Source organism: Trichomycterus rosablanca, chromosome 15 (genome assembly GCF_030014385.1).
Source record: "Trichomycterus rosablanca isolate fTriRos1 chromosome 15, fTriRos1.hap1, whole genome shotgun sequence".
Lineage (NCBI taxonomy): Eukaryota > Metazoa > Chordata > Actinopteri > Siluriformes > Trichomycteridae > Trichomycterus > Trichomycterus rosablanca.
The window spans coordinates 20,200,800-20,212,591 of NC_086002.1; the positions used below are offsets into that span (position 1 = coordinate 20,200,800).

Here is an 11,792-nt window from a genome sequence, read left to right on the forward strand (position 1 = left end):
TGGTTTTAGTGTGAGTGTGACATCATTTAATGCATTAGTGCCCTGTTCACTGTGTACATACTGGAACTTGCATGGATGTGTGAGCTACTTACCCTAAAAAATACATTTAGGCCGTCTTTGATGGATCCCTGAGGCACAAGACCAAGTGAGAGGTGGTTATAGTTCTCAATCCTGGTTTTCTCAGCTCCACATCTACACACACAAAGTGGACATGTCATTTCTAGTGAAAATAGAACAAATGAAAGAACATAAACATTTAGTTTATTAGTGGTTCTCACCCTTTACATGTGATGATACACAAGAGCTGAAAGTTGAAGTTCTTTTTGACTGTGGATTCAACAGCCATGTCCCCTGCACCACTCATGGTTTGCTCCATTTCCATCAAACAGTGGAACATGAACTGCTGAGCATCCTAAACATTCAAACATTTCAATCTTACTTGCAACTGTGTTAGCTGAGTTCATTTCACATCTTAAAACACAAAACAATCATGTTCAGGGTGTCTGTGTTCTGTTTTCTTACATTCTGAGTGTAAGATGTAAATTCAGGGTTGTTAAGCGCAGCTGCCTCGATCAATTTCAAGACAAGAGAGTTCTTGGTGGACCAATCAGAGCTCTCTCTCATGGACCACAGCTTTGCAAAACATCTGCAAAAGCACAAAACACACTTTACCAGATCAGCATTCTCATCATTCATAATCTAAAATAAGAAATTGAATAGTAAATAATAAATAAACTGAGAAAACATTGTTTCTTCTTCTCTACCCGGTAAGGTTGGCTGATTCATCTGGCATGTCCTCATTTATGTTCTTCATGAGCTGTTTGCAGAAAGATTCTGCGCTGAACAGGCACTGCATACTGGCATTTACGTAGCAGCTGTTTCCCAAGTTTTCAAACCTGCAATTAAATCAGACAGACACAAACACAATACTGATCAGGGTTCATGTTCAGTATTAACCTTTATGAACGTACAGCTATACGCTGCTGCATTTCTTACCCTCTGTCCTGTATCTGCTGTTTTCTGTCGTCGGAGAGGACTGGTGTGGGTGTTTTAGCCTTTTCACTCTGGGCTTCATCCACCCTACATCTCATCATTATAAACCACATGGAAATTAGCACAACATGGCATATTCAACACAGAAGAAATGATTACACTTCTCTGTCTGTTTAAACTAAGAATTAAAGAATTTTACAATAAAAGATATAATAGAACACGACATGCTGTCTAGCTGTACTCAAGGCCATAAACAACCTTAAAAAAATACATGAACATTTTGCTCATATCCATCTGTTGCTTAAAAATCATTTATCTAAAGTTTTCAGTCTTCTGCACTTTTATTACCTTTCTGTAGTGCTGACAGCTTCAACATTTTCTTCTGTTAATGGAATTTTCTTCTTCTTCTACTCAGGAAAACATAAACACACGGTTATGTCCAAGTTCTTGTATTTGAATATGAGCTTTGATTTTTGCTTCTCAAAGGAATATTCAGTACACAGTATACAGTGGTGCAAAATGAAATATACAGTTTACATTAGTACACTATTTAGTATACAGTATGTATTCTTGCAACATGTAGTATACAGTGAATACTTATGCACTGTGTAGTATACAGTATGTATTTTGGCTGTACTGCACAGTATACTAGTGCAATTTAGTATATACTCGTGCAGTATATAAGTACGCTCTTCTACACACAGCTAACATTTGTTGTTTAAGCTATTAAATGTCCACTGATTGATTACTCAGCAGACACAACCAATCAGAGTTAAGCTTTGCATCATTCAGTCAAAATCACAAGAAAAGCATGATGGGTAAAAACACTAAAGGACATAAATGTAATCTTTTATACATGATTGTTGCATTTTCATTATCCATCCAGCTGTTTTAAGATGTAAAATCACTTGTTTCTTACTCTTCTGTCGCGCGGACAGTCTCCACATCATCATTTATTGGATGCACTTTACTGTTCTGCTCATGACAACAAACACATACAACAAAAATGTTGAATTAATACACACAAATGCATCATTCTGCACTAGTTTTGCTTTTTAAAGATATTTTATCTATCATTTTAAAACATGATTCAATGTTTTTTTTTCTATTTTTGAAATTCAATAAACAATATAAACATTTTCATGTTACCTAAAACATTTTATAATAGGCCTAATTAAATATAATAAGGGCAGCACAATGGCTAGCCCTGTTGCCTCACGGCAAGAAGGTCCTGGGTTCGATCCCTAGACCGGCGGTCCAGGTCCTTTATAGAGTGGGGAGTTTGCATGTTCTCCGGGAGCTCCGGTTTCCTCCCACAGTCCAAACACATGCAGTCAGGTTAATTGGAGACACTGAATTGCCCTATAGGTGAATGTGTGTGTGGGTTTGTGGGTGTGTGTGTATGTGTGTCTGCCCTGTGATGGACTGGCTTCCCGTCCAGGGTGTTACTGTGTGCCTTGTGCCCGTTGAAAAGCTGGGATAGGCTCAACAGAACAACAGCAGCACCCGCTGCTCGGTGAGGACAGTAACTGCAGAACGATATGTGCTTTCACATCCGAGTCTCCAAAAGTCTCCAATAACACCAGAAAAGTTGCTAGAGGGTCTGAAAACTCGCTAAATATAGCTAGCAACACTATTATAATGTTTATTAGCCTGACTTAAACGTTAGCCAGTCATGTGACTCGTGTGTACCGTCTAATGAAACTGCTGTGCTTGTGTCTCTGTGGCGCAATCGGTTAGCGCGTTCGGCTGTTAACCGAAAGGTTGGTGGTTCGAGCCCACCCAGGGACGAGTGCTTTTATTGCACAACCATGTCTGTTGATCAAACATACAGTGCCTTGCAAAAGTATTCAGCCCCCTTGAACTTTTCAACCTTTTGCCACATTTCAGACTTTAAACATAAAGATATGAAATTCTAATTTTTTTGTGAAGAATCAACAACAAGCGGGACACAATCGTGAAGTGGAACGAAATGTATTGGATATTTTAAACTTTTTTTAGAAATAAAAAACTGAAAAGTGGGGCGTGCAATATTATTCAGCCCCCTTGCGTTAATACTTTGTAGCGCCACCTTTTGCTGCGATTACAGCTGCAAGTCGCTTGGGGTATGTCTCTATCAGTTTTGCACATCGAGATACTGAAATTTTTGCCCATTCTTCCTTGCAAAACAGTTCGAGCTCAGTGAGGTTGGATGGAGAGCGTTTGTGAACAGCAGTTTTCAGCTCTTTCCACAGATTCTCGATGGGATTCAGGTCTGGACTTTGACTTGGCCATTTTAACACCTGGATAAGTTTATTTGTGAACCATTCCATTGTAGATTTTGCTTTATGTTTTGGATCATTGTCTTGTTGGAAGATAAATCACCGTCCCAGTCTCAGGTCTTTTGCAGACTGCAACAGGTTTTCTTCAAGAATGGTCCTGTATTTGGCTCCATCCATCTTCCCATCAATTTTAACCATCTTCCCTGTCCCTGCTGAAGAAAAGCAGGCCCAAACCATGATGCTGCCACCACCATGTTTGACAGTGGGGATGGTGTGTTCAGGGTGATGAGCTGTGTTGCTTTTATGCCAAACATAACGTTTTGCGTTGTGGCCAAAAAGTTTGATTTTGGTTTCATCTGACCAGAGCACCTTCTTCCACATGCTTGGTGTGTCTCCCAGGTGACTTTTTATAGATATCTTTGAGAAATGGCTTTCTTCTTGCCACTCTTCCATAAAGGCCAGATTTGTGCAGTGTACGACTGATTGTTGTCCTATGGACAGATTCTCCCACCTCAGCTGTAGATCTCTGCAGTTCATTCAGAGTGATCATGGGCCTCTTGGCTGCATCTCTGATCAGTCTTCTCCTTGTTTGAGCTGAAAGTTTAGAGGGACGGCCAGGTCTTGGTAGATTTGCAGTGGTCTGATACTCCTTCCATTTCAATATGATCGCTTGCACAGTGCTCCTTGAGATGTTTAAAGCTTGGGAAATCTTTTTGTATCCAAATCCGGCTTTAAACTTCTCCACAACAGTATCTCGGACCTGCCTGGTGTGTTTCTTGGTCTTCATGATGCTCTCTGCGCTTTAAACAGAACTCTGAGACTATCACAGAGCAGGTGCATTTATACGGAGACTTGATTACACACAGGTGGATTCTATTTATCACCATCAGTCATTTAGGTCAACATTGGATCATTCAGAGATCCTCACTGAACTTCTGGAGTGAGTTTGCTGCACTGAAAGTAAAGGGGCTGAATAATATTGCACGCCCCACTTTTCAGGTTTTTATTTCTAAAAAAAGTTTAAAATATTCAATAAATTTCGTTCCACTTCACAATTGTGTCGCACTTGTTATTGATTCTTCACAAAAAATTACAATTTCATATCTTTATGTTTAAAGCCTGAAATGTGGCAAAAGGTTGAAAAGTTCAAGGGGGCTGAATACTTTTGCAAGGCACTGTATATGAGACACAACAACAATGTCCCACAGAATAGTGGAAATAAGTAACTAAAAACATCCAGTAAACAACAGTCCTACAAGCACAAATATCCACCTGATAAGTCACCAGAGACCGGCTGTCCAAAGTGGAGGAACGTACTTTTGGTTTCCGAAGATGTTAAATAAAGACACTCGCCCAACATGGGGCTCGAACCCACGACCCTTAGATTAAATGTCTCATGCTCTACCGACTGAGCTAGCCGAGCTTAAGCAGCACATCAGAACAGACAGCTCATCGGTCAGACCATCAGAGAGATGTATGTTTAATTCACTAACATCACGACCAGATTAAGAACTAATTCACAGTTTACTAACAAACAAAATGAAACTGGGTGCTGCATTTGTTTTAGATCACGCTATTTCTACTTAATAAAGTTTTAGTGCACATCTAAACCTTGTTTTACGGTACGATGCTCTGACTTTTAGTACAGAGATTAATAAAGTTTTAGTGCGCATTTAAATCCTGTTTTACGGTACGATGCTCTGACTTAGTACAGAGATTAAAACAGAAAGAAGTTTTACAGTTTAATAAACGTATCGAGTCTTGATGCACACAGATGTACCAGAAATAAAGTCTGTTCTAGTCTAAATGTAGAACAATCTACATGTTCCAAATTCAGACCTTCTTTGGTATTAAAAATAAAGAAACCTGCTTTCAGTTAAATCCACTATATTTAAATAAGTGTCTAATTTACTCATAATACCACATCTTCTGTTTTTACCTTGATGATTTAAAAAAAATTAGATGGCAAAATGATGCAAATGGCTACATTTAAAACTCCATAAAATAAGCAAATCAAACTATCATATGAATTCATCATATTTATGAAGAGTTTAAGGATTTTACTGTAGGATTATGAAGTAACAGAATGGTAAACTTATATAAAGTGTTTATTCAATTATGTATAATCAGGGGTGCACATAACATTTTTGGTCTGGTTCTCAAAGGAGCATCTGAGGTTGTTGCTTGGTGCTCACCTTGTACAATGCACGGCTCCCTGATGCCCACAAGTCCCGGGATCTAGAACGAGCGGCCAAGAGCGACATAAACACACGCAGGCGACACAGACTTTATTCTCAATCGTGTATTAAATCTGTTATCTGATATACAATGTAATGCACTGTGTAGGGAACATAAATCTATTGTCTAATTTACTGTTTAGTGCACTAAGTAGGGATCATAAATTCATATCTAAAATACTATCTAGTGCACTATGTGGGGAACATAAATTATTTTCTAATATACAATCTAGTGCACAATGTAGGGAACATACATTTATTATCTTTCACACTATCTAGTGCACTATGTAGTACACATTATTGTGTTTGTGACACAAACAGTTAGCATCTCCTAAAAGTTCTGTTATCACCCAGATCCTTCGGTGTGTGCAAGAGTTTTTTTTTTTTTTTTAGCTTTTTTTGAAGTTGTGGGGTTTGCAACTTGTAATGTCTGATGTAATGTTGTGAAATGTAAAAAGAAGCTTAGTAACTTTACAATGGAGCAAGTAAATATCTCACAGTACGGAAGCATGCAATCAGCTGACTTGGCGCAGTTTTCCAGGGTGTGGGCGGTACACAAAATATGCAATATCCCCGATCGCAACCATCTGACGCAATTTGGGAACAACTCCGTTGTAAACCATAACGTTGACTACAGCTCCGTCTGTGCAAACTGAAAACAACTTTGTCTTTTGGTACGCAAACGCGCTTTTCGTTGTAATGCATGGTGCGCGTCGTTAATTTTGAGCACGCATGCGCACCACTTATGTGCATCCCTGTGTATAATTATGTGTACTGTGTTGGACAGTATGCTCTCAATGGTGCAGCGGTAAAAGTTTGTGAGGATTTGAGGAATCCTCAAGATTTTTAGTCTCCTCAAGAAGTAAACACGCTGCTGCACTTTCTTCACCAGACAGGAGGTGTTGTGGGTCCAGGAAAGAGCCTCAGAGAAGTGGACACCAAAAACTTGAAATGTTGCCCTCTTGTGGCATTTTTGAAGAATTGTAAAAAAGTAATATGATATGGTAATCTCATTTATTTTAAAAAGGTTGTTAAAAGTGTATTATTACTTTAGGAGACATGAGTTCATTAAGTTTTAGTGGTAACGATCACGTCATATTACTGACTTCATACACAAAATGATGAAGAAAAAAATCAGCTATTGTAAAAATGAACATCCAGGCACCTTCATATATTCAGTGAGATAATTTATTTTTTATTTAATGTTATAAGATCTTGAGGCTTGTTGATCCTGGTCATTCATGTTCTACACTTCTCATACAGCTGTGTGGATCAACAAGGGCGGCACCTCAGTGGAGTTCCTCTAACCAGTCACACACAGATACCCAAAATGCATCGTTCTGGTAAAAGAAGAGAGAGAGAGAGGATGGGTTAGAGAGAAACATCTGCAACAATCATTGAAATGTGAAATTGAGATGTAAGGTTTCCTGATTGGATGGCGCCACCATCGTCCCTCCTTTTCACACGACGACGTCTCCTGCTAAATAAAACAAGAAGAGGTGTAAGAACATTCCAGAAGCTGTAGCGTTTGGACAGATGAGCATGTAGAGCAGCATTTATCAGGTAAAATACACTGATTGTGGGAATGTATTTGTGGGAAATACGACTTCAGAGTCAGAGTGTGTCACCTGCCAATGTTAAGTATGGACTCACTCTGAGCAGCATTGGTGAGAACAGTGATGATAACAGTAACGAGTTAATCCAACTAAATTCCTTTAATCCAATCTCCCAAAATGAACTAACTGTGTTGATTAAATCATCGAAGTCATCATCGTGTATACTCGATCCTGTTCCAACTCATTTACTTAAAGATTTACTCCCAGCTATTGTAGAGCCCCTGCTTACAATAATCAATGCATCCCTTAGCCTTGGATATGTACCTAAATTGTTTAAAAGTGCTGTTATTAAACCCCTGATTAAAAAACCTAATCTTGATCCACATGTTTTATCTAATTATAGGCCAATTTCAAACCTTCCTTTTGTCTCAAAGATATTAGAAAAAGTCGTTTCCAAACAATTATGTTCTTATTTGAATGAAAATTGTATTCATGAAAAATTTCAATCAGGATTTAGACCCAACCATAGTACCGAAACCGCATTAATTAGAGTAGTTAACGAGTTGTTAATGTCTTCTGATAATGGATGTGTCTCTTTTCTTGTTCTATTAGATCTTAGTGCAGCGTTTGATACGGTCGATCATAACATTTTACTGGAGAGGCTAGAAAATACAGTAGGTGTTAAAGGACTCGCACTCTCTTGGTTCAAATTTGACTGACCGCTCTCAATTCGTTTATGTAAATAATAAATGCTCGGAAACTACAAAAGTAAAGTATGGTGTTCCACAGGGGTCGGTACTGGGACCGCTATTATTTACACTCTATATGCTTCCACTAGGAGAAATTATTCATAAACATGGCATAAACTTTCACTGCTATGCAGATGACACACAGCTGTATATATCAGCCAAACCAAATGATACTGACACAATCAGTAAGATAGAAGATTGTGTAAACGACATAAAAAACTGGATGTCATGTAATTTTCTTTTACTTAATTCAGATAAAACTGAGGTTTTACTTGTTGGCTCTAAAGCTGCAAGAGACAAGTTGTCTAACCTGGTGCTAAACTTAAACACGTTCTCTGTTACTCCCAGCCCAGATGTAAAAAACTTAGGTGTCACAATAGATTCAGATCTCTCATTTGATACACACGTTAATAATATTACTAGAGTTGCTTTCTATCATTTGCGTAACATTTCTAAAATAAGAAATATACTATCTGTTAATGACGCCGAAAAACTGATCCATGCGTTTATAACTTCTCGGTTAGATTATTGTAATGCTCTGCTAACAGGATGCTCTGGTAGATCCTTAAACAAACTCCAGTTAGTTCAAAATGCAGCAGCTCGAGTGCTAACTAGAACTAAAAAATTTGACCATATTACTCCTGTTCTATCGTCTCTACACTGGCTGCCAGTTAAATTTCGCATTGATTACAAAATACTTTTACTAACTTATAAAGCGCTATATGGTCTGGCTCCACAGTATCTGAGTGAGTTTATTAATCACTACAGCCCAGCGCGTCCACTTCGTTCACAAGATGCAGGGTTACTTATAGTTCCTAAAATTAAAAAGACCACAGCTGGTGGAAGAGCATTTTCCTACAAAGCTCCACAACTTTGGAATAATCTTCCTGCCTCTGTTCGGGATTCGGACACAGTCTCAATGTTTAAGTCTAGACTGAAAACATATTTATTTTCTCAGGCTTTTGATTAGTATAGACAAAGGCGCAGAGCTTGGGGGTTCTTGGTCATAGAAACTTGTGGTGATCAGGGATGTTGGGTTGCTGTCGTCCTGCCTCTCTTGTCCGATCACTCAGGTTTGATGACGGTGGGGAGATGGGCGCTGATGTCCTGTGAAAGCCTTCATGACCTTATTACCTGCTTGCTCTCCCTTTTAGTTATGCTGTAATAATTAGGGCTGCCGGAGTCTAAAACTCTCTGTAAAACTGTTTGTCAACTAGCATTGTACATTATTAACTATAGTTAATGTATACATTCTCTGTTGTTTTACCCCGAGGGCATTCTGATGGAAACCTGTTTACCCGCCGAGGTTAAGGATTAAAGTCGAGACTGCCGGGACAACGATGCTGCTCCTGCCAGATGTGACGGGTCTGGAGTAATTGCAACGACAAGAAATCACTACAGACTTTATTGAAGAGTAGAGCGGATAACAACTCTATTATTATTTAATTGTTTATTTATCTATTTATTACGTTATGACTTTTAGATCATTTAATTCTGTGTTTGTATGATTTGTGTAAATCGTGTATTTATTTAAAGTATCCTCCAGGCCACCCAAGAAGAATTGGCCCTGCTGAGTCTGGTTCCTCTCAAGGTTTCTTCCTGTAATTTTCAGGGAGTTTTTCCTTGCCACAGTCGCCATCGGCTTGCTCAACAGGGGTTTTTGTATCTGTTGGTCCTGGATTTTGTAAAGTTGCTTTGAGACAATGTATATTGTAAAAAGCGCTATATAAATAAAGTTGACTTGAAAGTTGACACCTGGATTTCTTACACATCTGCTCAGCTACACACTGGACTACTGCGCTGCTTCCTTCTCAAGAGCAAAAGATACGTAGCTGTGGTCTGATCAAACTTCCACTGCAGACACACACACACACAATACCCCATGATGACAAAGTGAAAAAAATGTTAAAAATAAACACAAAAATATAACATGTACGTAAGTATTCACAGCCTTTGCTCAATACTTTCTTCATAAAGAAACTGCAAGAATAACAAAATGAATGAATGCAGTTAAATAAAAGCCACACATTCTCTATTGGGAACAGATCAGGACTGCAGGCAGGCCAGTCCAGTACTCTTCTTCCACAGCCATGCCTTTGTAATGTGTGCAGCATGTGGTTCTGCATTGTCTTGCTGAAAAATGAAACACTAAATCACTTGGTCTCCTCTGTGCCAAAACGTCTTTTAAGTGTGGTGAAAAGGAATGGCAACATTACAAAGTGGTAAATGCTTTACTGTCCCAACTTTTTTGGGAATGTGCTGCAGGCCTGAAATGCAGGAATGGATGTTTATTAATAAATGAAATTAAGTTAATTATCTCATGTTCATCCTGTCTGCAATAAAATAAAAGTCAAACTAAATGTAAGAAACTCTGTTTTAATTATTTCCCATACTGTCCCAACTTTATTGGGAATTGTAACCTAACAGAGGAAAGTTGTGAAGTTCTGTCCTCAGTTCTCAGTTTAAACTCCTCCAGTCTAAAACATCTGAACCTGAGTAACAATAACCTGAAAGATTTAGGAGTGAAGCTGCTCTCTGCTGGACTGGAGAATCCACACTGTACACTGGAGATACTGGTGTAAGATCTTCACTTTCACACTGTAGATACAGAAGATCATTCATACAGAAACTGTTATTGACGTGTGTAGGAGTTTGATATTTTACTCATTTTCTCCACACAAGATAAAACACTTTATCATTCATATAATAGAATAGTTTTACATGTTAAAGATTTCTCAGTGATGATGTCTGGTTGTGGATCTGAATGAAGATGAAGGAGGAGGTGGGAGAAGATGATGTAGGATTTTTATTAAATGAGTTTCTTCTGCAGGTTGTGGAGCTGCAGTATTACCGATTAAGGTTTTACTGCTCTGGCTTCAGCTCTGAAATCAAATCTATCATCATTTCTGAGAGAACTGCAACTGAACGAAAATCATCCAGGAGAATCAGGAGTAAAACTGCTCAAAGATCTACAGGTGGATCCACAGTGTAACCTAGAAAAACTAAGGTAACTTGTTGTTGCTTTATACACAGACACACCTAAACAAACATTTAGACACACTCTCTCACACACACAATGGTATTCAAAACTGCTCATTAGCAGAACTTCATCTGTATCAGGGTTCTTCAGTGAACAGTGAATCATGTAAAATGTTCTATCATTGTTCCAGCTGGTGTGTGTGTGTGTGCTGGTGTTTATACTGGTTCAGTTTATGTTAAGTCTGATACGTTACAAACATCTGATCATGTCTGATCTCTTTTACAGCATCTGATTCTAACATACATTGAATTATGAGAAGATGATGAAGAGCTAAACACCATCTACTCTTCACACTGGGATTCTACATGGTGACGCTTTGCTGTTTCTTACTGCTGAAATCTGTAAACATGCTCTCTGTGTAATTTTTTGCTCCTCTCATGACTTCCTGTACAACTGCTGATGGACCTTCATATTCTCCTTCTTTACAACAAAGTACTGAAGTAATGAGATTGGAGAGCCCATCAGGTTAATGGTACCATCTATAATAATCTGGTAGACTGAACACTGAGCGCCTGGTACAGGCAAGTTTGAAGCTGAGAAATGGAGTGAGAGTCTATGAGGACTGCTTTAGAAAACCCTGCATTAGCTTGATGCATTAGCATGCTGTTCACTATCTGGCCCATAATGAAGAAGTTTAAAATGACTGGAGATGTTGAGATTCTGCCTGGAGGAGAAAATGAAGTGGCCAGAGAATCTTCAATGAGGTCTTGAGGTCAGAACTTCTTTCTAAATAACCAAAAGTTGATTAAACTGCAATAGATTAAAATGAGAAACAAAGTGATGATTATTATTAATGTTAAATATAGAAGACGATGATAAATATATGTAAATATTTAATAAAAGGGACAGTAGGTGTAGCAGTTTTGTTAATGACTAATAATAATATCAACACTAATGTGATGAATATTTTGAATAAACCTTGTGTTCATGTTAACTTTAATGACTGGAATTACCAT

The 11,792-nt window shown here is 38.4% G+C and overlaps 1 non-coding gene across 1 annotated transcript; it reads left to right on the plus strand.

The window, feature by feature from the left end:
• Positions 1 to 2,710: 2,710 nt before the first annotated feature.
• Positions 2,711 to 2,784, plus strand: trnan-guu (transfer RNA asparagine (anticodon GUU)). Its single transcript has one exon. It is a non-coding gene; the product is annotated as a tRNA-Asn (tRNA).
• The last annotated feature ends 9,008 nt before the right edge of the window (positions 2,785 to 11,792 follow it).